This window comes from Melanerpes formicivorus, unplaced genomic scaffold (genome assembly GCF_026170545.1).
Source record: "Melanerpes formicivorus ecotype bairdi unplaced genomic scaffold, bMelFor1.0.p_v2 SCAF_168, whole genome shotgun sequence".
In the NCBI taxonomy this organism is placed as follows: Eukaryota; Metazoa; Chordata; class Aves; order Piciformes; family Picidae; genus Melanerpes; species Melanerpes formicivorus.
The window spans coordinates 176,774-192,692 of NW_027142520.1; positions in this window are offsets into that span (position 1 = coordinate 176,774).

The following is a 15,919-nucleotide window of genomic DNA, read 5'->3' on the forward strand; positions in this document are numbered from 1 at the left end:
AGTTTGATTGTTTTTACTAACTATTGTGGAGAGAAGTATGTTAAAAATGTTTTCTGGAAAATACTCTTCAAGTTGCATTGCATTACATTAAACAGTTCTATTTTAAAACAATTTTTTAGTTGCATCAAATGTTGCACACCAGTCAGTCTGACTGTAATTAGAAACCACTTCAATCCTTTCCTCTTTACAATGTATATGGCTATAAACCAAACTGAATTGTGTCTAGTTTCTACTCAGTGCCATCAATAATCAAATTCTAATGTGCTCTTGTTTTTCATTCATTTTATCTGTAAAAGTGTGGATTCTTCTCAGTGAAAGTAGAACTAATATATGGGCTTGCTTCAGTCACTCCAGTATGTAGCACATTTTTGTAAACCTATAGACCTAGTAGGCTTACTGTCCTGGTTGGGCATGACCAGGCCAAAACAGGTTGCACCAAGAGCCCCTAAGAAGTAGGGGAGGTAAAAAAAAGAAAATATGCGCATAGATTTCTCCAGACTTGCCACCAGCATAAAGTCAACAAACCTGTTTGGCAGGAACCCTGACCACACACTGCTGTGCTGATGCTCAGAAGGTAATTGGCTAAGTTTCAAATCACTTTTCTGCCAATGATCTGTTTTGTTTCAAAAGACAGTTAAATAAAGTGGTTTTTTTTTTTTGGTAAATCGTCTCCTTTTTTCATCTTGATCCCTGCCCCTCCACCAGCCTGCTGTTTGTGTGCTGCTGGCCCCATCCCCCTCCAGTGATCACCATGCGGTTTCAGTTTCATTTTTGCTTTGGACAATGTGCTTGGATACTATTTTATTTTAACTTGGCTTTACAAAATTGTATTAAGAATATAATTTTTTGGATTATGATGGGATTAAAAGTATGAGAAATGAGCTCACTGCTAGACTGCACACTTCAAGACTGTGTCTAGAGGACACAGTCTCAAGGTGTGCTGGGGAGGTTTAGACTGGATGTTAGGAAGAAATTCTTCACAGAGAGAGTGATTGTCCTTTGAAATGGGCTGCTTCGGGAGGTGGTGGAGTCATCATCCTTGGAGGTGTTTAGGAGGAGACTTGATGGGGTGCTTGGTTGCAGGGTTTAGTTGATTAGGTGGTGTTGGATGATGGATTGGACATGATGATCTTGAAGGTCTCTTCCAACCTGGTCTGGTCTGGTCTATTCTATTCTATTCTATTCTATTCTATTCTATTCTATTCTAGTCTAGTCTAGTCTAGTCTAGTCTAGTCTAGTCTAGTCTAGTCTAGTCTAGTCTAAATTTTAAATACAACCAGTTTATTATAAAATAAAGGCAAAACAGTGCTGGGTGCATAGCGGGTTTGCTAGAGGCACTCCATAACAAGACAAGTTGAACTTATATAGATGTCAAACATATATATTCATACCTTGCTCCAGTACACACCCACCCCTCTCCATCAGGGCTGGGACAAAACCTGCACTTTTGTCCTGTCCAGTCTTCAGACATCTTTGTGCCTTACCTTTCTCTCCCAATACACAAGGATCAAACCCCACACAACACAGACTATGATCAACCAATCAGCCCAAAGATCGAACCACATGGTCCCCAGCAATTCCCCTTGTGAAAGCCAAATCTTATAAAAGTAACTGGGGTCCTTACAAAGGAAGAATTGTTGAGGGGGGTTGGAAGAGGAAAGGGGGGAACCAGATAGTACCCCTTATATATGTGCATAAACAACAAAGGGGCATCTGCAAGATACCTTTGTCTTATGCACTATGGTAAATCAGCAGGAGTCTGTCAGAAGATGATATGACACTGAACACAGCCTAAGCAGCAGCACGCAGTGCAGTGCAGTGCAGTCCCATCCAGTCCCTTCCCCTCCCCCGTCCCCCCCGCCCCCACGGAGTAGCACGCAGTCTCCAGGTAGTCATTTCCAAGCAGCCCCAGACAGTCGCTCCAAGCAGTCTCTTTCATGCTTTCACACCTTGCCACCAAAGAGTTGCCACCTGTCCTGAATGGTCAGCAGAGTGCACGCTTAAAAACATCTCCAGGCTTTCAAACCACTCCCTCTTCAGGGCTTCAAAACCTGCCCCAGGTGTTCTGCCACCTTCACTGCCAGGGAGTCCCAGGGTCCTAAATCTCATCAGGGAGTCTCCAAAGTTCAAAGCCCCTTACTTGACCCCGGGGGCCATGTGCCAAGCTCCCTTATACCAAAACATTATCCATAATGACTTTCCCAACAATGTTGAGCTATATATATATATTTCAGTTCTTTACACAGCCCTGCAGAAATATTCCCCTGTACAGCAATTTTCTTTCTGGAAGCAATATGAACACTGGGGTCTTCTAAGACAAAGTTGAGAGTTGCAGTAATTGAATTCAAGCTTAGTGAAGGTCTCCTTATGTTTATGGTCCCCCTTACTATTCTTTTATTACTTAACATATTTATTCATGCTTCCTACTACATTATCATAGACTCTAATCCTCATATTTCTGTTTTGCCTGTGTCATAATCTCTAAGGAATGTTAGAGTGTTGATTCCAAAAGATATTGTAATTCCAAACCATGTTGGTTTCTCCTGTGTTAAATCCCTCTTATCAATTAACAGTGTCCTGAACAAACTCTTAGTACATACTCCACTAGACTATTCATAGAATCATAGAATCAGTCAGGGTTGGAAGGGACCACAAGGATAATCCAGTTCCAACCTCCCTGCCATGGGCAGGGACACCTCACACTAGATCAGGATGGCCAGAGCTGCATCCAGCCTGGTCTTAAACACCTTCAGGGATGGGGCCTCAACCACCTCCCTGGACAACCCATTCCAGGGCTTCACCACACTCATGGGGAAGAACTTCCTCCTCACATCCAGCCTGAATCTCCCCACCTCCAGCTTCATTCCATTCCCTCAAATCCTATCTCTACCTGATATCCTAAGAAATCCCTCCCCAGCCTTCTTGTAGGCCCCCTTCAGATACTGGAAGGCCACAATAAGGTCACCTCGGAGCCTTCTTTCCTCCAGACTGAACAGCCCCAACTCTTTCAGTCTGTCCTCAGAAGAGAGGAGCTCCAGCCCTCTGATCATCCTTGTGGCCCTTCTCTGGACACCTTCCAGCATGTCCATGTCCCTCTTGTAATAGGGGCTCCAGAACTGGATGCAGTACTCCAGGTGGGGTCTCACCAGAGCTGAGTAGAGGGGGAGAATCACCTCCCTTGACCTGCTGGCCACACTTCTCTTGATGCAGCCCACGATCTGATTGGCCTTCTGGGCTGCAAGTGCACATTGAGAGCTCATGTTGAGCTTCTCATCCACCAGCACCCCCAAGTCTGTCTCCTCAGGGCTACTTTCCAGCCAGTCACTGCCCAGCCTGGATTTGTGCCTGGGATTGCCTCAACCCAGAGGCAAGACCCTGCAGTTGGTCTTGTTGAACCTCATGAGGTTGGTTTGTGCCCACCTCTCCAGCCTGTCAAGGTCCCTCTGGATGGCCTCCCTTCCCTCCAGCGTGTCTGCTGCACCACACAGCTTGGTGTCATTAGCAAACTTGCTGAGGGTGCACTCAATGTCACTGTCCATGTCGTCCACAAAGATTTTGAACAAGACAGGTCCCAGGACTGATCCCTGAGGGACTCCGCTTGTCACTGGCCTCCACTGGGACATGGAGCCATTGACAGCCACTCTTTGGGTGCGGCCATCAAGCCAGTTCCTTCTCCATCTAGTGGTCCACCCATCAAACCCATGTGTCACCAGTTTGGTGACCAGGATGTGGTGCAGGACAGTGTCGAAGGCTTTGCTCAGGTCCAGGTATACGACATCAGTTGCTTGCCCCTCATCTATTAATTTTGTCACCTGCTCATAGAAGGCCACCAGGTTGGTCAGGCAGGATTTGCCCTTGGCAAAGCCATGCTGACTGTTCCCAATCACCTCTTCACTATTCTTCTGACTCAGTAGTGCCTCCAGGAGGATCTGCTCCATGATCTTTCTGGGCACAGAGGTGAGACTGACTGGCCTGTAGTTCCCTGGTTCCTCCTTCTTACCCTTTTTGAAAATGGGGGTAATGTTTCCCCTTTTCCAGTCTGTGGGGACTTGCCCAGACCACCATGACTTTTGGAACATAATAGAGAGGGGTTTAGCAACCTCATCTGCCAGTTCTCTCAGTACCCATGGGTGTATCCCGTTGGGTCCCATGGACTTGAACACTTTCAGGTTCTTAAGGTGATCACGAAACTGATCTTCACTTACGATGGGCAGTTCTTCCTCCCGTTCCCTGCCATTATCTTCCATGACTCCAGGAGTGTGGCTAGAGGCCCTTGCAGTGAAAACTGAGGTAAAGAAGTCATTGAGAACCTCAGCCTTTTCCACGTCACTTGTGACCATTTCACCTATTCCCTTTCTGAGGGGGCCCACACTTCCCTAGTCTTCTTCTTGCCGTTAATATACCTGTACAAGTTCTTAGTGTTCCCTTTAATCTCCCTGGCTAGATTCAATTCAAACTCTGCTTTGGCTTTCCTTAGCAGGTCTCTTGCTCCTCAGGCAGCTTCCTTATATACCCCCTGTTCTAGCTGTTCTTCTCTCCACTTCCTGTAGAGTTTCTTTTTAAGTAATAGTGTGTCCAGCAGCTCCTTGCCCATCCAGACAGGCCTCCTAGCATTCTTTCCTACTTTCCTCTTTGTTGGCATACATTGCTCCTGGACACAGAAGAGGTGGTCTTTGAATACTGACCAGCTGTCCTGGGTCCCTCTTCCCTCCAGGGCTTTGTCCCACAACACTTTGGCTAGCAGATCCCTGAAGTGATCAAAGTGTGCACTCCTAAAGTCTAGGGTTGTAAGCTTAGAATACATCCTTCTGATTGCCCTGAGGATGTTAAATTCAACTGCTTCATGGTCACTGCTGCTAAGGCCATCTCTGAGCCTCACATTGTTTACCAGCCCTTCCCTGTTGGTGAGAACAAGGTCCAGCATAGCACCTTTTCTTGTTGTTTCCTCTACCACTTGGAGAAGAAAGTTGTCTTCTATGCAGTCCAGGAACATCCTGGATTGCTAGTGCCTTGCTGTGTTGTCCCTCCAGCAGATGTCATGGTCGTTGAAATCACCTATGAGGACCAGGGCTTGCGACCTGGAAGCTGATTCTATTTGCTTGTGGAGGGCCTCATCTACTTGGTTCTGCTGGTCAGGTGGCCTATAGGAGACCCCCACAGTAATATCTCCTTCCGCTGTCTTGCCTTTAATTTTAAGCCATGCACTCTCAACCAGCTCATCATCCTTCCTCAGGTGGAGCTGCACTGATTCCAGATGGTCATTGACATAGAGGGCAACACCTCCTCCTCTCCTTCCCTGCCTATCTATCCCTACATTCCAGTCATTGGAATCATCCCACCAAGTTTCAGTAACAACCACTAATGTCATAGCATCCCAGTAGCAGAGTGGCCCTTAATTTCATCCTGTTTGTTGCCCAAGCTGCATGCGTTTGCATAAAGGCACTTCAGCTGGGCTGGCCCTGTCCTCCTCTTGTGCCAGTTCCCCTTGATTTCCACAGAGTGTCCTGGTGCATCATTTGTGGCTTGCCTTAAGGCAACAAGTTGAGAGCCTTTACTAGCTCTCCATCTCTCTGCCTCTGTTGAGCTGCCCCTCTGTTTGTCAATGGCCAGAAGGAGACTATTAACTCCATCCCCCTTCAAATCTAGTTTAAAGCCCTATCAATGAGCCCTGCCAATTCCTGCCTCAGGATCCTTTTCCCCCTCTGGGACAAGTGCATCCCATAAGTTGTTTGCAGCTCTGGTGCCTTGTAAACCAAGCTGTGATTGTAGAACCCAAAGCCCTGTTGATGGCACTAGCCCCAGGAGGCCATGAATTGACCTGTTGGCTCTTCCTCAATGTTCCGTTATCCATCGCTGACATTAGAGGGATAGCAGAGAACACAACTTGGGCTCCTGATCCCTTTAGCAGTTGCCCTAAGGTTCTGAAGTCTCTTTTAATTGATTATGAGCCTCTCATTGTTGCATTGTCACTACCCACCTGAAAGACCAGAAGTGAATTGAAGGACTTATGAGATTAGGAATTTTACCTACCATGTCCTTTACTTGAGCAGCAGGGAGGCAGCAGAACTCTTTATGAAATGGGTTTGGTCAGCATACTGGGCCCTCTGCTCCCCTCAGTAGGGAGTCTCCTATAACGAATAGAATAGAATAGAATAGAATAGAATAGAATAGAATAGAATAGAATAGAATAGAATAGAATAGAATAGAATAGAATAGAATAGAATAGAATAGACCAGGTTGGAAGAGACCTTCGAGATCATCGTGTCCAACTTATCATCCAACACCACCCAACCAACTAAACTATGCAACCAAGCACCCTGTAAAGTCTCCTCCTGAACACCTCCAGCAATGGCGACTCCACCACCACCCCGGGCAGCCCATTCCAATGGGCAATCACTCTCTCTATGTGAAACTTTCTCCTGACCTCCAGCCTAAACCTCCCCTGGTGCAGCCTGAGACTGTGTCCTCTTGTTCTGGTACTGGCTGCCTGGGACAATAGACCAACATCTGCCTGTCTACAACCTCCCTTCAGGTAGTTGTAGAGAGCAATAAGGTCACCCCTGAGTCTCCTCTTCTCCAGGCTAAGCAGCCCCACCTCCCTCAGCCTCTCTTCATAAGGCTTGTGTTCCAAATCCTCACCAACTTCGTTGCCCTTCTCTGGACACACTCCAGCAAGTCAACATCCTTCCTAAACTAAGGGGCCCAGAACTGGACACAGTACTCGAGGTGTGGCCTAATCAGTGCAGTATACAGGGGCAGAATGACTTCCCTGCTCCTGCTGGCCACACTGTTCCTTATGTAGGCCAGGATGCCATTGGCCCTCCTGGCTGCCTGGGCACATTGCAGGCTCATATTCAGCCTACCATCAACCAGCACCCCAAGGCCCCTCTCTGCCTGGCTTCTCTCCAGCCACTCTGATCTCAGCCTGTAGAACTGCATGGGATTGTTGTGGCCAATGTGCAGAACCCGGCACTAGGATGTGTTAAATCTCATGCCGTTGGATTCTGCCCATCTGTCCAGCCTGTCAAGGTCCCTTTGCAAAGCCCCTCTACTCTCCAGCAGATCAACTCCTGCCCCAAGCTTGGTGTTGTCTGCAAACTTACTGATGATGGACTCAATGCCCTCATCCAGATCATCAATAAAGATGTTAAAGAGCATAGGGCCCAGCACTGATCCTTGGGGCACTCCACTAGTGACTGGCTGCCAGCTGGATGTGGCACCATTCACCACCACTCTCTGGGCTGGGCCCTCCAGACAGTTCCTAACCCAACGCAGTGTGCTCCCATCCAACCTATGGGCTGACAGGTTGGCCAGGACTTTGCTGTGGGAGATAGTGTCAAAGGCCTTGTTGAAGTCCAAGTAGACTACATCCACAGACCTCCCCACATCCACCAGGTGGGTCACCTGATCATAGAAGGAGATCAGGTTGGTTAGGCATGACCTGCCCTTCCTATATCCATGCTGGCTGGGCCTGATCCCTTGGCCGTCCTGGAAGTACAGTGTGATTGCACTCAAGATGACCTGTTCCATAATCTTGCTTGGCACTGAGGTCAGGCTGACAGGCCTATAATTCCCTGGCTCATCCTACCAGCCCTTCTTGTGGATGGGCACCACGTTGGCCAGCTTCCAGCTGTCTGGGACCTTTCCAGTGAGCCAGGACTGCTGAAAAATGATGGAGAGCAGCCTGGCCAGCTCATCTGCCAGCTCTCTCAGACCCTAGGATGGATCCCATTTGGTCCCATGGACTTGTGGGGAATCCAAGTGGTTGGGGACATCTCTAACTACCCCCTCCTCCTGGAACAGAGGAAAACTATGCTGCTTCCTGGCTCCTTCTGCCAGATCTGCAGGCCAGCTGTCTGGAAGACATTCTGTCCTGCTAGTAAAATTTGAGGCAAAGAAACTGTTAAGTACCCCTGCCTTTTCCTCATCCTTTGTTACAACGTTCCCCTCCATGTCCACCAAGTAGTGGAGGTTGTCCTTGCCCTTCCTCTTGCTATTAATGTATTTATAGAAGGACTTTTTGTTGTCCTTCACAGCAGAGTCCAGGCTAAGCTCCAAATGTGCTTTTGCCACCCTAATTTTCTTCCTACAATACCAATGACCCTACGTGGTTTCTTTTCTGGATTAGTTTTGATGGATGGCCTGAGGCAATCTGCCATCCATGAAGCTTCTGACCTTCCTGAGTCCTCATCCTTACTGATGATCTGTTCCTCCTGCAGACCCTCATACCTATTTTGTACGTGCACTGTAGGCAGCATGCTGCTCAAAGTAGCATGCTTGCTCCATTTGCATTTGTTCCGTTGGGCAGAAACCTGTTCCCATTGGCCCTGCTCATGTGGGTTACTACATGGAGGCTTAGAGGAGTGCTGATGGGAGGGTATCAAATTCCCTGTTCCACTAAGAGTTACCCGCTGTTCTGGTTTTGTAGAGGTAATATTATGGAAATAGTCAATTTTCCTTTCACACTCTCTTATAGTTCTTAGCCTTTCCATCTCTTCTTTTAGTTTGGCCACCATGTTCATCAGATCCCTGATCTGTTCACACCTAACACAAGTGTTGTTCCTGCCATCCACATATCAAGTGCCAGGATCCAGCACTCACTGCAGCTACCTGCCTGATAGCTGAGAGAAAGGTCTGGATCCGTTGATTGTGAGAACACACATAGCTTCTCTATCTTTTAGCAATAGCAGAAAGAAAGAGTGTTTCTAGTAGTACTTTTCCCTCCCAGCAAAAGAAAACTTATCTAAACAGTCATTGGATAAGCACTTCAAAAGGCTTTCACTACAGTGATCAACAACACTTATCCTTTATCTTGTCTACTTTCTACCCTAGCACCTCCCAAGGTTTCATTTTAATGAACATGTCTGTTTCTTTACAGAATCATAGAATCAATAACGTTGGAAAAGACCTCAGAGATCATCAAGTCCAACCTGTCACCCAACATCTCATGACTAACTAAACCATGGCTTCAAGTGCCACATCCAATCCCCTCTTGAACACTTCCAGGGACAGTGAATACACCACCTCCCCGGGCAGGACATTCAGATATTACTAGAACATTGTGTTTCAGACTCAAAAATTATTAACTCGTTTTCTTCAATCACCACAGGGCTGAATCAAACTCCCTTCTGTGCTTAAATCAATGTGCATGAATAAACTTTCTACTAGTCTTAATAAATATTTAAGTGTGGAGAAATATGTTAACATTCATTTTGACTATTTGAAATAAATATTGTAAGCACAAGGGAAAGGATTTGCTCATTTTTTGCTAACATCTGTCAAATTTCAAAACCCTGTATGAGTAAATACACACTTTTAAAAGCACTTTTGAATGCCTAGGGCTATACTAAGTCAATAGGCTTTAGCTTTATGTAACACATACATATTAAGGGAATAAACTTGAGGAAGACTTCACGTGTTTGAGTCAAGTATAAGGACGCTTGTAAAGAAGGGTGTCTTATCTGCAGGAAATTAAAATGATCCATGTTACTACCAAGTGATTAAAAAATCCAATTTGCTATATTTCCACCTCCTCCTCCACAGGATGTTAGTGACATTATGTTGTACAGTACCAGTTGCCACTACCTATTGTCTTATCTGTCACTTAAGAGAGTAACCTGAACAAAAGGTTAAGCACGCAGTTGACATTGAGAGTCATAGTATCTTTTCTTGGTTTATTTTGTCCCGTATGATCTTTTACATCCATTATTCAAATATGATCCCACACTTTCTGAAGGATGACCAGTGATTTTTTTTCCACTTAGACAGAAGTGGCTGAAGCTAACTGCTGCCAGCTAGCTGCTCTGCAAAAGGACTGGGATTCCAGAGGCAAATATCTTTATCACCACTGTTCACATTTATTGATTTAAAACTGTATTCATAACCACTGCAGATGCTACTCTAAACAGCAGTAAAATCAATGTGATACAGTTAATCCTGATTATCACCTTCCTACAATAATTTGTGATTCTGAAGATTATGAACACTGTGAAAATTAAATACAACATAAGGAATCCTTCATACAGATACTTTGTGTTGCTGTAATCTTTCTAGCCTCTTAGACCTCTTTGATCAGCTGTGGAGACACTATGTAAAGTATCTTTTATTCAGATTGTAAGTAACAATTCAGCATGCTTTCAAGACAGCAGTAAGCTGTTTTACAATTAAAATAATGCATATATTGCCTGCTGTTTAATCCATCAAGCATGGCATAGCATTTCAGATTTGAAAATATTGCTATTAAAAAGTGTTATCCTTTGTTCCTTGGTAATATGCAAGAATTGGGATGTTATAGTATAAATGATAAGCCTGAAATATCAGTTTTAGGGCACAGTTGTAGGAATTAATTGTAATCAAATTGTAATTAATTGAATTAATTGTAATCAAATTTAATTTTAAGACTAGAGGGATTTTTACCGACATAGTGTTAATAGAAATCTTTATTTTTACTTAGTACTATTCTTATGTTAAGGGCATCTGATTCCCAGTGCACCAATGTCATTAAATCTTTAATCAAATGGATAGAATCTAAATAACTTGCATGAATACAGTCCTATTCATGATAGTCCTGATGCCAGAGGAAATGAACATGTACAGGATAGTAGGGTGAAAGATTAATTATTTTCATTCTCTTGAATACAGAAGCCTTTGTTCTATCTGCCAATGTGGTGGTCATCACTGTTGGCAGTGCCTGAACAGATGAGAAGCAGCATATATGTTCATTCCAGAACCAAAAGGTAAACTTAAAATGTATCTCTCAGATACCTGAATGATCAAGACAGAACATACGTGTGGGAAACTGTGATGAATCTGCAGACCCTTTGATGAGCAAGGAAGAGTTTGACCTTGAATACATCATTGTATTCCTAGAATCACAGAATCACAGTCATCCATAACTGTGACATTTGTGTTGCTATTAAGCAGGCAAAGTGACTCAAGCCCTTATGGTATGGTGACTGATGGTCCAAGTAAAAGGATGGTGAAGCCTGGCAGATCGACTACATCACTTTACCTCATTCTTGATCTGTTAAGAAATATGTGCATACTATGGTAGAGGCAAGCACTGGGTGGTTGGAAACCTATTCAGTTGTGCATGCAACTTCATGTAACACCATTCTTGGTCTGGAGAGACAAATCCTGTAGATATATGGAACTCCAGAGAGAATTGAATCAGACAACAGAACTCATTTCAAAAACAATCTTGGGAAAAACTGGGCCAAAACTTGCCCAAAACTGGGCATTGAGTGGATATTCCACATTCTCTACTATGCACCAGCTGCAGGGAACATTGAATGTTCAACGGGAGAACCGAGTGGCTCAGTTGGTAGCGCATAAGACCCTTAATGGGAGGGTCATGAGTTCAAGCCTGCAGTGGGCAGTAGTGTCCTCCCTGCTCTAGTCATGAGGTTTGTGGTGACAGGTTGGACTCAATGATCTTTGAGGTCTCTTCCAACCTTAGTGATACTGTATACTGTATACTGTATGCTACAACAGTTTGCTGAAGACTACTCTCAAAGCCATGAGGGGTGGATCTTTGGAAAAGTGGGAGAAACATCAAGCACAAGCAACCTGGTTGGTAAATAGTAGAGGTTCAGTAGATTGAGCTGGACCCGCACACTCAGATTTGCTATGAAAGGTAGAAGGTGATAGAGTTCCTGTTGTCAGAGAAAAGAGTCTGTTAGGCAAAACTGGGTATTTTTTTCTTCAGGAGAGGTCTAACGTGTCCAAGGGGGGGTTTCTGCTGAAGGTCCTGGTCACAGTTACTGGGTAATACAAGATAACGGTAAAATTCAGTGTATTCCACAAAGAAACCTAACTTTGTCTGAGAGAGTTTAACTTCAGAGTGCTGTACAGATACAACATTGCTGCCAAAGGTAGAATCCATGAGGATTCTACAGTGCATGAACCCTGAGAACCATGAGAGCCCTGAGTAAACTGAGAGTCCCTGTTCCTTTCCTCATCTGCAGAGAAACAAACTGTTTTCTGTTTTTCTTGTTTCTTGGTTTTTGGACTTCTGAATCATCTACATCTGAGGACAACCAGAATGGACTATGAATTTTACTTATTCATTGCAGATACTGTTTTAGATTAGATGGATAGTATCAACAGCCAATGAAATTATTTAGATGGGGTTGATTGTGGCAGTTTTAGGTGTTGAGCGTTGAGGGGAAGGCCCAGCCTTCTCCCCGCCCTGAAAGTGAAGGGAAGAAAATTGAAAAAAAAAAATACAGCCGGATCAGCAAAGGAAATGTGCTGTATTTACAAGTGTTTTAGGAAATGCAGGTTTATATACACAATTTACAGTATTTACACAATTTACAGCATTTACAATATATACACAGAAATATACAACAAAGTAACACAGGAATGAAATTCCCTCCTCTGCTGAAGAGGGTTCCTCCCCTGTACCTCCCTATTCTCCCCTTTTTTCCCAAAGAGGGTTAGAAAGAGAGAAAAAGAGCAATTGTTAATTAAAGCAGAGTATGTTAGTAGAGGCCTTATCTGTTCAAGGTCAGTCTGGACGAAAGCCCAGAAGCTGCAAGCTGAAAAAGGAGGGGAAAGAAGTGCAAGACTGAGACTAGTCTCTGCTGAACTCAGAGTTCAAAGTTGCTTTCTACCAATCCACCAATGAAATTAGTTTAGACCTGTCCTTTGTTTATAAAACATTCAGTCAAAATGTTCCTCTTCTTAAAGGCACAGCCTCAAATGGTCACAGTCCACCCCTTCTAAACAATTTCATTGGCTGGTCATACTGTCCATCCAATCCAAGACAATATTTACAGTTCGTAAGTAAAGTTCATAGTGCATTCCGGCTATACTCAGATGTAGATGATTCAAAAGTCCAAGAAAATCAGAAAATGAGAAAAATGAAAAACAGTTTATTTCTTCGCCGTCGAAGCAAAGAAAAGGGAAACAGGGATTCTCAGGATCTCTTAGTTGACTCAGGGCTCTCAGGGATCTCAGGGTTTGTGCACCGTAGATTCCTCATTGATTCTTCCTTTGGACACAGTGCAGCTGTTCAACAGTTTGAAATTAAACTCTTACAGCTAAAGTTAAATTTCTTTGTGGAATATGCTGAATTTCACCATTCTCTTCCATTACCCAAAAAGTATGACCCGGACCTTCAGCTGAAACCAGCCCTCGGACAGGTTTAGCCTCTCCTGAGGGTGAAAATACCCAAACAGTTTTACCTAACAACAGGAACTCTAACAACAGGAACTCTAACAACAGGAACTCTATCACCTTCTACTTTCTGTAGCAAATCTGAATGTGCAGGTCCAGCTCGGTTCACTGAACCTCTACTATTTACCAGCCAGGTTGCTTGTGCTAAATATTTTTCCCAGTTTTTCAAAGATCCACCTCCCATGGCTTTAAGAGTGGTCTTCAACAAACCGTTGTAGCGTTCAATCTTCCCTGAAGCAGGTGCATAGTAGGGAATATGGAATATCCACTCAATACCGTGCTTTTTTGCCCAGTTCTTTACAAGGTTGTTCTTGAAATGAGTTCCGTTGTGTGACTCAATCCTCTCTGGACTTCCGTGTCTCCACAGGATTTGTCTCTCCAGACTGAGAATGGTGTTGTATGCAGTTACATGTGGAACTGGATAAGTTTCCAACCATCCAGTATTTGCCTCTACCATAGTAAGCACGTATTGCTTACCATAACGAGAACACGGTAGAGTGATGTAGTCAATTTGCCAAGCTTCACCATACTTGTACTTGGACCATCTGTCACCATACCACAAGGGCTTAAGTCGCTTTGCCTCCTTAATAGCAGCACAAATGTCACAGTCATGGATGACTTGTGTGATAGCATCCATGGAAATGTCTATGGATCTCTCATGAGCCCATTGGTATGTTGATCTCTGCCTTGATGTCCTGATGAATCATGAGCCCACTGAGCTAAGAATATTTCACCTCGGTGTTTCCAGTCGAGATCAAGATTAGAGTCCATGCCTACTTGAGAAACTCTGGCAGCTAGATCTGCCTGATGGTTGTGTTGCTGTTCCTCAGTAGCTTTGCTCTTAGGAATGTGAGCATCGATGTGTCTCACTTTCACTGGAATTCTCTCGATTCGTTCAGCAATGTCCTGCCACAGGTTGGCTGCCCAAATGGGTTTTCCTTTCCTCTGCCAACGACTCTTCTTCCAGTTTTTTAACCAACCCCATAGACCATTGGCTACTATCCATGAGTCGGTGTAGAGATAAAGCTTTGGCTATCTCTCACGTTCAGCCACATCGAGAGCTAGCTGGACAGCTTTTACCTCTGCGAACTGACTGGATTCTCCTTCTCCATCCTTTGCCTCTGCAACTCGGCGTGTTGGACTCCACACTGCAGACTTCCACCTTTGCTTGTTTCCAACAAGACGACAGGAACTGTCTGTGAACAAAGCATATTTCTTTTCATCATCAGAAAGGTCATTGTAAGGAGGAGCTTCCTCAGCACGAGTTACTTTCTCCTCTGGAGGTTTAGCACCAGGTCCTTCAAGATTTCCCATTCGAGCTCTCTGTGTTATCAGAGACATCCACTTAGATCATGTTGAGTCTGTGGCATGATGTGGTGTGGAGCCTTTGACTTTGAATATCCACACTATCACAGTATCACAGTATAACTTAGGTTGGAAAGGACCTTGAGGATCATTGAGTCCAACCCATCAACACAGACCCCATGACTAGACCATGGCACCAAGTGCCACGTCCAATCCCCTATTGAATGCCTCCAGGGATGGTGACTCCATCACCTCCCTGGGCAACCCGTTCCAAAGACGAATGACTCGCTCAGTGAAGAACTTCCTCCTCACCTCGAGTCTACACCTCCCGCGGCGCAGCTTGAGACTGGTAATCTGGGAGCTAAGAGAAGTTGTGATTCAGTTCCAATTACTTCAGAAGATGCTTTTACTCCTTCATAGGCAGCTAACATTTCTTTCTCTGTTGGAGTATAATTTGCCTCTGAACCTCTGTAACCTCAACACCAGAAACCAAGAGGTCGTCCACGTGTCTTACCTGGAGCTTTTTGCCACAAGCACCAGGTTGGACCATTGTCACTTGCAGCCGTGCACAAAATGTTCTTAATGTCTGGACCATCTTGGACAGGTCCCAGACCCATTGCTTGAACTACCTCTTGCTTTATCTGGTCAAAGGTTGCTTGAGTTCAGGTCCCCAGTAGAAATTGTTTCTCTTTCGAGTCACATCGTGGGGAGGTTTCACAATCTGACTTTATCCACGAATGTGCACATCCACTGGAATGTGTCGGCATCCATCCTGCCACCCCACTCCCAGAAACTGAATCTCTGTGGTAGGTCCTTTCACCTTGTCTCACTTGATGGCAAAACCTGCATTCAGAAGAATGTCAATGATTTTGTTACCTTTCTCGAAGACTTCTTCAGCAGTTTTACCCCAGACGATGATATCATTGATGAAGTGGATGTGTTCTGGAGCACTGCCTTTCTCCAGAGCATCGTGGATTACTGCATGACAGATGCTTGAGCTGTGGATCCAGCTCATTGGCAGTCTGTTGAAAGTGTACTGGATTCCTCTCCAGGTGAAAGCAAACTGAGGCCTGCATTCCTCTGCTATGGGAATAGAGAAAAATGCATTAGCAATGTCTATGGTAGCATACCATTTGGCCTCTTTGGATTCCAGCTCATATTGAAGTTCCATCATGTCTGGCACTGCTGCATTCATAGGTGATGTTACTTCATTTATGGCTCGGTAGTCGACTGTCAGACGTCAGTCTCCATTCTGCTTTCGCACAGGCCACACTGGACTGTTGAACGGTGAATGAGTTTTGCTGACGACTTTCTGACTCTCCAACTGACAAATCAGATTCTGAATGGGCAACAAAGAGTCACGGTTGGTTCTGTATTGTCTGTGATGCACAGTCTGTGAAGTAACTGGCAATTTAATGTCCTGTATCTCGTG